The sequence below is a fragment of the Myiozetetes cayanensis genome, unplaced genomic scaffold (assembly GCF_022539395.1).
Source record: "Myiozetetes cayanensis isolate MyiCay16 unplaced genomic scaffold, myiCay2020 scf7, whole genome shotgun sequence".
Taxonomy (NCBI): Eukaryota; Metazoa; Chordata; class Aves; order Passeriformes; family Tyrannidae; genus Myiozetetes; species Myiozetetes cayanensis.
Window position 1 is genome coordinate 21,859,508 of NW_026087964.1, and position 12,060 is coordinate 21,871,567.

The window sequence follows — 12,060 nt, forward strand, 5'->3', positions numbered from 1 at the left end:
GATTGTGGAAAAAAAAAGCTTGTAGCTCATGACACAGACATAAGCAAAGTTAAGAGACCAAATAAAGTCTGGAGAAGAACCTGAAGGAAGTTTTGAAACAATGAGGCCACCCCTGCAAATCAGTGAGGGGCCAAGCTCCACAATCCACTGCTTATAGGATCACTACACCAACTTAGGAGGAGAGGAAGGGATGCACTGAAACCTGTAGCTGCTGCTCCTCAGGATCCCTTCTTCCCCTCTCTAGGGAAGCCAGCTCTGCCACTCTCCCAGAAGCAAAATACAGCCAAGCCACAAGGTTTTAATACCGTAAGCATACATTTTGCATCATATTTAACATGGACACAGAGGGACAGACCAGCTCACGCCATCAATACACCCAAACCTTCTCTAAGAAGATGGAGGTGAGCTTGTAACAAGGATATCAGTACCAATCTGCCCAATCCCTCCATCACCATAACTGTTGGTGGAAATATACTGTACCTTAACAATACATTCCCCATCCAAGAGAATAACTTTAGAGAAAAAAATATATTACTAGGCCTAACTGACACAATTTCATTGACACTGAAAGTGTTTTGACAACCCACAACTGACATAAGAACTTTCTCAAGATCTATTTATTAAGCTGCTTCTCTGTTTCCACGGATGTATATTTATCCATTAGGTGTCAATCAACACAAGCAATGCTTCTGTTTTAGTTTATTGTCATAAGAGAAGTTTTAATAGCACCAAGAGCCTCCAGACACACCACTTCAGCAATCTTTATAATAATGTGGGAAAAGTAAGAGGAACAGCCAACAATTTTTTGTATAATCCTTGTTACTAGTGTCTCATGTTCTATTCTTACATTAAAATTTCAAGAAGGAAAAAATTAAAAGTGTTTAAATATCCTAATAATTAACTATCTTTGTTTATGCTATGCATCCATTCAGCAATGTATTACTAAAAAATAATTCTGCATTATTCATATTTGCTTTAGGATTTTTTTTTTTTTAAGTTTTTCAGGCTGCCAAAGTAATCCTGTTCATCATTTATGCAGTTGCTATATAAATTGATTCAAGCTATGCTAAGGGAAAAGTACAGAGGTTGAAAAATTCCAGAAAAAATATGTCACATTAAAGGAGCTCAACACTGATTAAAAACATCGAAATGGAGAGTAACCGAAAGAAATCCAAAGTTTTCTGTCACCTTTGTGACAGATAGCAACAGACTCTCTCTGAAGAATGGCAATAAAAATGGTTAAAGCTTTAAACAGTGGTAATATGCTAAATATTTGAGTTCTTTCTTCAAGCAATATGACACCAACAACCGCAGTGCTATCCAACACCTATTTTGATAATTTTTTCAGATATTTTCTTAACTGTGGCCTATTTAACATTTTATTGTTTTAAATTTGGGCCAGAAAGTCCTGTAAGAAACTCTTCTGAAGTAATTGTTCCAATTCTGACTACAAGTAGGACACACAAATGTAAGTGAAAAGACAACATAAAGTTAAGGCTTTGAAGTTTTTGATTTTCAGAATAATCAGAATTTATAGTTTTGTAGCATCTACTTCATTTACCTGCAGCAGTTTACTTTTCCTTTTCTGAGAAGTGTTTTCACATAGCCAATGCCAATGCAAATCACATCAGAAAAGAGAACCACATGATAATTTAAGAATAGTCCAACCTCTTGGTCAAAAGTAGGATAAGTTATGCTCTCCAGCCCCCCACAGCCCTGCTTTGCCCCACCCAGCCACAGGCTCCACAAAGCCAAGCCCACCCAAAAGCACCAAGAGCCCCATATGTATTTTTGGCAGGGGTGACCCATGTTCAGCCTTACTCCGAAGTCCACATCAGACCCCTTAACTCAGAAAAGCAAAACTGTTTTCTGCAGACATGGACACAGGCCATGCAGTTTTTATTCATGGCATCCCCAGCAGTGGGATTTAGGAAGGATGCACTGCCAGGAGACAGTCGCCAGGGATCTGATTAGACAGACAGCATTTAACCTAATCTCCTCTGCCACGAGTGCATTCTGCTTCCTGTAATTAAATGTGATCACAGATGCAATGGTTTAGGGGCATAATTCCACCAATTTAGATACCAAACTACTTCAGCTACAGGTGGAAAAAGTAAATAATGAAAGGAGAAGAATAAAAATGTGAGTGTTGTTATGATGGGAGGTTGGATTACTAGGCAGCTGAAAGTCATACGAAGATATAAACTTAGCACATTATGAAGTAAAACTTGAAAAATTTCAATATATCTAAATGACTGGAACATTTCTGAAAACTTTGTCCCTTCTATCCTAAATTACAGGATTATTTTGAAGCCAGAGGATATCACTATCTGCTACTCCATATGTTTTGGCGGGAGCAAAACCACACTGACTGTCTGTCTACAAGACTTAGAAACCTTATATTCACTTATTGTATGCCCAGAAAAAAACTGAGAGCATGAAGATGAGAAATTTTTATTTTCAATCTATGGTAACACTAAAACAGGTAAATATACACAACTTTCTGATGGATTGCTGACAGAGAAAATTAAAATCTATGGGTCCTGGGAAAGTAAAAATTCCAAGCAAGATAGCTAATTACAGTGGTCTTAACTATATTCCTTATGGAGTTTTAGTTTATGCTTTAAATATGACAAGGCTTAACTACACATACAGAAACTGACAGTTCCTGCTGCAAAGAGGGGGATTCCTGCTTCACATGGGTAAAAAGCAGAAAGGAAAACATAGAAAGACAGGTGTGGGATTTGATGTCAAAATTTTGAAATATAAGGAGAACACACACAACCTTACTTGAAGTGCAGTCCCATTCCATCTTGCATCATAAGAAATCAGTTATTTTGTTCCTTTTTTTCCCCCCTTGAGCCCATGTAACTTCAGCAATATTGATCACACTTTTAAAAAGCTCTATATTGGTATTTTTAGAAGGACAGAATGAGTGATATTTATACTACCAAACACTGAAAAGAGACAAAAATAGGTGGAAAGATAAGAGTAGCCATGACTCCACTTTGTTACCGATCTGCTCAAAAGCCACAGTAGGTATTAACAACAGAAGTAGTAACAGCTGTCTGAAGAGAACAATACTGAGAAGTGACTGCCTATAAATGGGTGACTGTGAGAAGAAAGGGAAAGAAAATGTGTTAACTAAGAAAAACTAGCAAAAAGTGTTGTTTAGTTTTAATCTTTCTCCACTGTATTATCTACACATTACACTGATTAAATTGTTGGCACTCAATTTTACTGATTTACTTTATCTGCCTTCCAGCCCTTCTGTAGTTGATTTTCATATTATTTTGTATTCATGAGTTTCAATGAGAAAAAAAAAGCTTGGATTAAGAACCAGAGTGTTAGAGAATACTTCTGTATACACAAAATGGACATTTGTCATTACTGTCATCATTTTGCAGGTGTGGATACATGCTTGTGGTTTTAATGGTAACAGATGGGGGTGGGGGGAAACTTGTTTAATTAAACTGTTAGTAAGACATTATGAAAGTAACTGTTTTGCACCGAATTTATTTATTTATTTCGTAAATTATGCAATTCTAGGCCATTTTTCCTCCTATTATTAAATAAAAAGCTTCACAGATCCCACTGACACATACAAAACGTTCACCAACACAAAGCCTTTGGAAAGATAGTACACTTTTAATAACTTTCATGGAATACACTGACCTAGTTGCAATCCTAACAAGAAACTCTAGACATCAACATTCAATAAAATATACAAAAAAATTCACTATTAAGTTGCAGAAGATTGTTTACAACAAAATGTAACAAGAGTCCCCGAGCACCAACTCTTCTCCCTTCGGGAATATTTGTTAATACTGCTAAAGGGTGAAACTCAGCAAGGATTAAAGAGAAAAGGTAAGAATGCATCTGAAGTTTATTGTTGTTTGCTTACATAAAAAATAAAATATACTGACTGATTTTGTTTCTGAATCATATCTTCCCATGCAAAGAGAACATCTCTGTACATATTAAATATAATACAACTGAACGTATGCTAAGTGAAGACTTGGAATATTTAATTTCTTTCATAAAAATGATGATGTTTCTCAGCCCACACACTCTCCCCCTGAAGAGATGTGCAGCATACCTACTTCAGTGCACTAGTTTTCCTTATTTCCTAAGTGTATGTCATTGGAACAGAAAACAAGTCAGGTACAGGGTGAGAAGGACAAAGCAAACCCGATGTGCACAGAGCCCCGAGGAGATGGCAGTCACCCAAAGGCAGTGACAGTCCCCAGAGGCAGTAGCCCTTGTCTCCTTGTCTCTGCACCTCTTCTGTTCAGAGCCCCTGCCACAGGGTTCAGGCATACTAGGAGCAAAGAGAAAGGAAACAACTAAATTTTGACCTAGCTACTCTCAGCTGCAAGATATTGATGAAGGAATCATTACAGCAGCTGTAACTGAAAGCAGTCTTGACACTGCTTATGGCCAGGCAGACCACATAGTGCAAAAACCAGGAAAACACGCTGTTCCATTCCTTTGAATCCTCTTTTGAGCAACTCTGGGAACGACAGTATAAAGTTTCAAGAAGAAATAATATTTGCAGAAAAGTTTTTAAAGTATTGTATCTAACTTGTTGCTGGAAACACGAAATTCTCATTACTACCACTGTGATTTTTACCAATGTCTGGTGAAGTCCCCAAAATATTTAGAACTGTGATGACATAAATTGGAGTTGCACAGTGTAGATTCTGTCTTTAGTTTCAATATGCCTTCTGAAGCTAAACTGTCAATATGTAATAAACATGACAAGTTTAGCTACCACAATCTGATAAAATGCAACCAAAGTGGAATGGTATTAGTTTCTAAAGTTGCTACTAAAAAAAATACAAATCATCACTTCTTAACTCCTGCCAGGATTATGTGTTTAGAAATAATTATGAAACCAAATAACCACTCCTGTAGTTTACGTTCCACTTTTATGTGAAACACTAGCACAAGACTATTTGCTGCTTCAGTCCCAGTGAAGATGCAGTTTTGAATGGAACTTGATTCTGAGTTTCACACACTGTTGGCCCTTATATACATGATTAATCCCATTTAGGTCAAAGAAAAAAACAAAGAAAAGGAATGAATTCACTGAATATTCCTGCATTTATATGAGGCAAAAGCTAAATGTGCAAGAGCTGTTACTGGCTTAAAAACAAAAAACAATAACAAAAAACATTTAAATAAAAGTACTTAAACACTGCTGAGAATGATGATTTCATTTTAGACACAGTGCTTTTTTCTTTTAACATTTAGTCAATATATGAATTTTAAGTAGAGTATAAATGACCTCTTCTCAAAAAGAACATGCAGTTTTATCAAGCTGGAGCAAGCAACCTCCCCAGGAAATCCATCATGAAGCATTTGATTTGCTAAAGCAAAATGAAATTTGCCTAGTAATTTTTTTTAAAGCATTTTCCACTGGACTTCCAGTGGCTCAGTTTATAAAAGAGCTATGATTTGAGTGGCATTAGTACTCCACATGCTTTAAGAAATAAAGATCTTGGAAATGGAAATGAAATAAAATCATTCTTGGATATAAAAATAACACCTGTTTGTTAGGTTAGGATCTTAGCTGGTATAGCACCATCAGCTTTTTTCAACAGTTATACCAAGTCAAATAACCACCAGCCAAATAACCAACTTGCAGTGTGAAAAAGCCCCGGAGATATGACCTTGGTCAGCTTAACTCTGTAACAGACTTCTTACGTGACTCTGGCAGTAAAGTACTCCAAATCTGGAGATAGAAGCTCAGAGGAAAAAAATCTAAGAGAATCCAGAGCGTGGCTGTGCTGTTCACCTCTCCTGCAGCGTGTGATGCCCAGGACCTGCCCAGCTGCTGTGACAATGCAGGACAATGCTAAGCTGGCTGCAAGCTACACCAAGCCCACCAGTCTCGAGCAGCCCAGAGATGTGAGATGGATGCAACCACCTTACACACATTCCTTCTATGCCCACCTAGGCACCTGGCTCACCAAAGATCTCACCCTTAAACTGGTAACACAGTGAACCCAAACAGTTACATCTGGTCACTTTGTTCAGGCCATGGTGATATTCAGCTGGACCAAGAAGAGGGTCTTTCTTTCGGCCAGTTCTCTCCTCATACCCACAGAATATTACTTTTGACCTCTGAGAGAGCTGCCTGAGCAGTTTTTTATTTCTGCAGACCTCTGTTTAAATGTGGGACTATGGCAGAAAGGGGATAATGTGACAATCAATGAAATCCCTCTTGGTGCAAAGCTTGGAGAATTTTAGTTTGCCACACAAATTCTCACCACGGTATAATAAATATGGTATTTGCTGCAAAGGAGAAAACCAGCAGTGAAATACCAGCCATATCACACTGAGAAAGCAAACATATTGTAAAATGTATTTTATTAGCAGAAATGTTATAATTTTAAATCATCTGCCTGGAACAATAATAAAAGGAAAGCTTTTGTATGCATAAATTCTGTGCTTGAACAGCAGATAACTAGAATTTCATGTTGACACTAAAGAAAAAGTAAAATATGATTTGCTCATCCTACTGCGGAAAAGTAAACATTTCCCTGCAACTACTGTCATAAATCCTTGAAAGTCTATGAAGTGATCTGACACCAAGAAGTGCTTTTCCTGCAAAATAGTACAGATCCAGCAAAGTCAGCTTCTCCAACACTGTCACTCTTTTTCCCAAGTAATCCACAAGAAGTACCAGTCTGGGATAATATCAAAACCAGCGTGTTTCCATTTCCCAACATCAGAAATAACAGCTGCAAGCACCAATTCTTGCTTACTTCTTATCTAGCATTGATCCTTGTATGTAATACCCAGGATAGCTGATTTTCTTAGTTAATCTCTAATTTTACTTTTAAAATACCACAAAACAGTTCCAATACTCAGCTCTAAATACTAAAAAGGCCCCACAGGACTTAAAAATATGATTTCATTGTAGTAAGACCACAAACTGAATATACTGAATAAAATGTGATCACAAATCATTGTGTTGAGTTTTGCATATTTTGACTAAAGTGTAAGAAAAATCAAGAGGTTCCTGGCACAGTTTTTCACTGCAGCAGTGTCTTTATACCAGCTGCTGTTGTAGGCTGTTTTCATTTTTTACTAAAAAGCCAGATTTGTTCAAAGTTTCTAATCTCACATTTTAAAATAATTGTGAAATCGAGTCTCTTAGTTGAAATGATGACTAAAATCAGAATACCAGTTACCAGTAGTCTAGATTATCACATTATGTCAATTGGTAGCATAAGATATTCTTATATTAGTAATTTATGACTGTACACTTTGATTCATCCCTTGCAATTCAAGGACATATATTTTGGAAGAATGACAAGATAGTCTATTATTTATTTATTTTTAAGATGTATTACAGCTGAGCTGAAATAATAAAGCAGAATATCCTGAAGTTTTATGTCAGTTTTCCAAAGTCACAGGACTGCCTACAAAATCTCTCTTTAAAGGGCTTTGCTCAATAGTCCTATCAGAAACAATATTCCTAGATCTTGACACTGTTAGAAACCTGAAGCTTTTCTACACTGTGCTTGTGATCCTGATTTAATCCTTTCTGTCATCCTGTACCACCACAAATTTGTACTCTAATCTTTGAGGCTCTGGTTCAGGCTCAAAGCAAATTGTCCAAATTTATCTCAATGTGTCACAGAGAAGCAATACCCTTTTTTTACCTTTGTCTTGGTCTCTTTTCTCCTCAGCCTGGCAAATCTTACACATATTTGTTCCCTATTAAAAAAAAACAAACACACATACACTTCACACAGTAAAAACTCCATCAAATAAGCAGTGATGCTTGGAGAGCAGCTTGGTATGGTCATCCTGCAGGATGGCTCTCACACCACTCTGCCCTCAAAAGAGCAGTTAAGGGTTATCTGCTGACTCACCATCCCCTCACTGTCCCAGTGTGATCTTGAATTGGATTTGGCATTTACAGAGCAAACACCTCAAAGTATTTTGCATACATTTGTTCCCTATGTTTCGAGTGTCAGCCTCTGTTTTCTTCTTTTTATTGCAATGACACAAACAATTTTGGTTGGCTTTTGTTGTTGTTGTTGGGTGGGTTTTTTGGGGGGGTTGGTGGCATAATTTTGTTTGCATTTTGGATTTTGTTTTTTTTTCAAAATACCATATTGTCTCCTAAAACTTCATTGCTTCCAACGGCTTATTCCCCACCAATTACAAAATTAATATCACTTGTTTATGACAATTTCCACAGCAACCAATATAATTTCAGAGTGCTGTGACTTCAAGTGGAAAATAAGCACCATAAATTCATGCAAATGTCACCTGTTACAAACAAAAACAAGAGACAAGGAAACAGAAATTCACATGTGAAACAGGAGTGTCAACATAGAAAGCACATCAAAGTTTCAGGAAATAGTACTGCATTCTTCCTACAATAAAGATGTCAGTTCAGCACAGAAAGCTTCCAGCTGAGCACAATGCTCTCAACACCCATAAGTCAGATTGCATAGCAGATGCTAAATGTAAAATCCATTAAGACCAATTAGATTCCACAGAAGAAAAAAATAGTAATAGCACGCATGGGCAATCTTGTGCTATACAACAATACCAAGAGATACAGTAAACCACAAAAAAAAAAAAAAAAAAAAAGCCAAACAAACAAAAATAAAAACTAAACAAAACCCAAAAATAAAAACAACCAAACAAAAAACCCTAAACATTGTGCACCCTTTTCTCACAAAGAGGCCAGCTAACAGAAGATATTTTATAGTGCCTGCAGTCACATGAAGAAGCAAGGTCTCCTGTTTCCAGTTAGAAGGAACTTTAGTAAAGGCCATCACCTACTGCACACCAACAGGTTATTAATACATTGTCCTCTACAGCAGTTTGAAACTAAGCAGCAAAAGAGTTTTAGCCTCTTTCCCAAACTCCATATGAATTGCATGTTACACTAACCACTAACCTGACCCAAGTCGTCCTCACGTGTGTTGAAGTGAGAGCGTTAATAACATGGTACCAGGCTACTGGGGGGTAAAAACAAACAAAAAAAGGAAAAGTTTGTGTTAGACTCTGACAGAGCCTTTTCACTACCATGTAAAAGTTTACTCCTTTTATTGACCATTAGGAGATGGGAACTGTAATGGACACATGGAACAGATGTGCGAGCACTTTTCAGAACTAAGCCACCAATACAAGATGCACGGTAAATTCTGGCCATAGACTTAACTGTGTACTCAAATGAAGATGTCACTGCATGCATGATAGCTTGAACACCACTGGGGGCAAAGAATGTAAAATTTTTTTAAAGGATTTATACACACCAAGAAGGAAAGTCTGGTTTTGTATTTGTCAGGACATGTTACCAAAGCCTGAAGCATTATTTCCTGGTAAACAATTTAAAACAACCTCTGGTTTTCCAATCAGAATTAGTCTGCAGTAACTAATCCATCCCTAGATATTAAGCAGTTCATAAATTAGTTAACTCTATATGCAGTATCCCAGGTGAATTTGATCTGCTGGAATATTTAAAAATATAAAATAATTTCCATTTTATTAGAAAAGTGATAGATGGTATTTCAACTCAAAAAACCTACTAAAGTTTGAGAGATAATAGAAACAGACCTGAAAACTGTTTCACAAACCACAGATTAAACCTCTGGCCTTCAAATATTCCTTAGCAGCTCTTGGTGAGAAACTTAGCTACTTTTGACCTAAGGAAACAGGCAGAATGTATACATCTCCATGTATGTTTCCAATCACTTTGCTATCTGCCATTACTAGGAACCAGAACTGTCCACAGCCCTCAGGAGAAACGGTGAAAGAGAAGTTTATGTGACTGCTATAGGCTTGCCAACCAACAACTAATACAGTTGCTGCTGGTTGCAGAAGCTCATGCTGTGAATAACAAATGCAAATGCAGGAACAGCTTTTTCCAGTGGGACATAAAACGAGGTTTCTTCTCCACTAGCACCAAATTAAGCCTCAGGCACTGGCCAAAACTGGAATAGGTTCCCTAAAGTCTTTTGTCTTGATATTTTTTTGTCTGTAAGACACAGTCCAGGGTTGTACATTCTCCCTGAGAGCTCTTGAAATCATCAGCTTCCCAAACAAAACTGCCTCCTTTATGGGGTTCATGGGGACATTTGGCAAATAATGAATTGAAAAGCAACTGCTCTTCTCCTTGTGTCATAAGTCTTGCTTGTGAGCGAGGAAGGAACATGATCCTGGTTAATGTTGTTGGAGAGCCTACAGCCAGTAATCCTGACCCATTCTCCCACCCCTGATGCAGAGCACTAAGGCTTCTAAGGTTTGCTCTCTCTTTGCTGGACTCTTGTGCAGCAGTCAGGCAAGGCAACAGCAAGCACCCAATCCATCCCGGGTATCTTATAATTATTATTATAATAAAGTATTCTTTTAACCAACAGTCTCTATCAACTGGGCATCTAGTCAGGTTTAAAAAAGAGAAAAAAAGAAAACAACAAAAACCCCTAAAGTATTTACTTCTGGCACTGTGTTTCGCATATTTCTTTTCCCACTTCGGTGATTTTCTTAAATGTTGTTCCCATCTTGCTGTATCTCAGAAAAATCTATCTGATCACCAAATAATGTACAAAGTTGTTATACAAAAAGGTTTCTAAATGCATAACAAGCAACAAAAATTAAAATATGCTCGACATCTTTTCAGCCTACTTTTATCTTGGCCATGTTTTGCACTCAGAAGTAAAAAACAAACCACAACAACCAATCACCAAGCCACCCAAAAACATTAAGCAAAGACAAATTTTCAGTTAACAATTCATTTATCAATTTCTGTAATTAAACAACTGTTTTACTTTTAAAACATCAGAAACTGGAGTACTAAAAACCAAAACAAAAATCATGATGTACAACATCCAATTCACCCCTGGCATTATTCCACATAAATCAGTGGTATTACACCAGGGATTAATTTGGAACACTGATGTGAATTAGAGGACTGTATACAGCAACCTCATCATGACACACACACAAAAATAACTAAAACATTATGAGTATCACAAACGCACACAAATAATTATGCACCTACAAATCTATTTCTGAGCAAATGGAACAGACTATTTCATAGTCTTGATAATAATAAGGAATTTCTACTATTCAGAAAATAATTACATCTGTTTTTCCCTGAAAAATTATTTAACAATATAAAATACTTGATAGTAAAATACTTAATAGAAGTCCACCGAGGAGAATGTGAAGCTCCTCTACAGCCCAGTTTTTACACATCTTATTGAAATATGACCAGATATAAGTTATGCAATGACTCTTCAAACACTGTTTTAATATTGTTTTCAAGATTATCTAAGTAGTTCAGTCCGCTCAGCAAAGGGTGGTAACCACCTCTATAATATATAGCAATATAAACTATGTAATTAATTTCTCCTCCCAGTAGAAAACCATTCACACTTCCCTCCTTTTTAAGTACTGTGTCTAAGTCCAGTTTTGCATGCAAAACAAGTTGCTTATGTTCAGCTGCCCTACTACTGAAGTTAGTTAGAGGCTGCATCTCCCACCTCATCACAGAGGCAGGCAGATGCACTGACAATTCGTCCCTCATGCGTTTAGGGAGCAATGAGACCTCAGAGAGGCAGCAGAAGAAAGAAGTGAATGCACAACACCTCTCTCTTCCTCCAGCTCACTCGACTCTCAAACACATCTGTAACGTTTAAGACCGCCTCTTTCTTTCAAAGACAAATCTCTGCCAGAGGTTGGTGTTCTCCATCCAGCTGAGGTTTCATTACCCGAACCCGCTGCTCAGCCAGTGCCCTACATAGCACTACATACTTTGCCAGATTGAAACTCATTCGTCATCGCTCGGTTTTCCGATTTGCAAGTGACCCGAAACCTTCAAGGCTACCCGCAGACAACTAGAGAAGTTGCTCAGGAGCTGTGTACTGGCTATGCAGTGGTTTATTTTCTCTTTTCCCTTTTTCGACCGCCTTGGAGCCAGACTCTTTCTTGCTCCTCGGGCAGTTGGCTGTGCCCTCGCTGCCTCTTCCCTCCCGGGGACCGTGCCCAGGCGCAGTGCGCTCACTTGAAGAAAACGCAGCAATA

At 37.6% G+C, this 12,060-nt stretch overlaps 1 protein-coding gene across 1 annotated transcript in view; it reads right to left on the reverse strand.

The window, feature by feature from the left end:
• Positions 1 to 12,060, reverse strand: part of KCTD8 (potassium channel tetramerization domain containing 8) — a 95,034-nt gene that overhangs the window by 81,536 nt on the left and 1,438 nt on the right. The window lies entirely within an intron of this gene.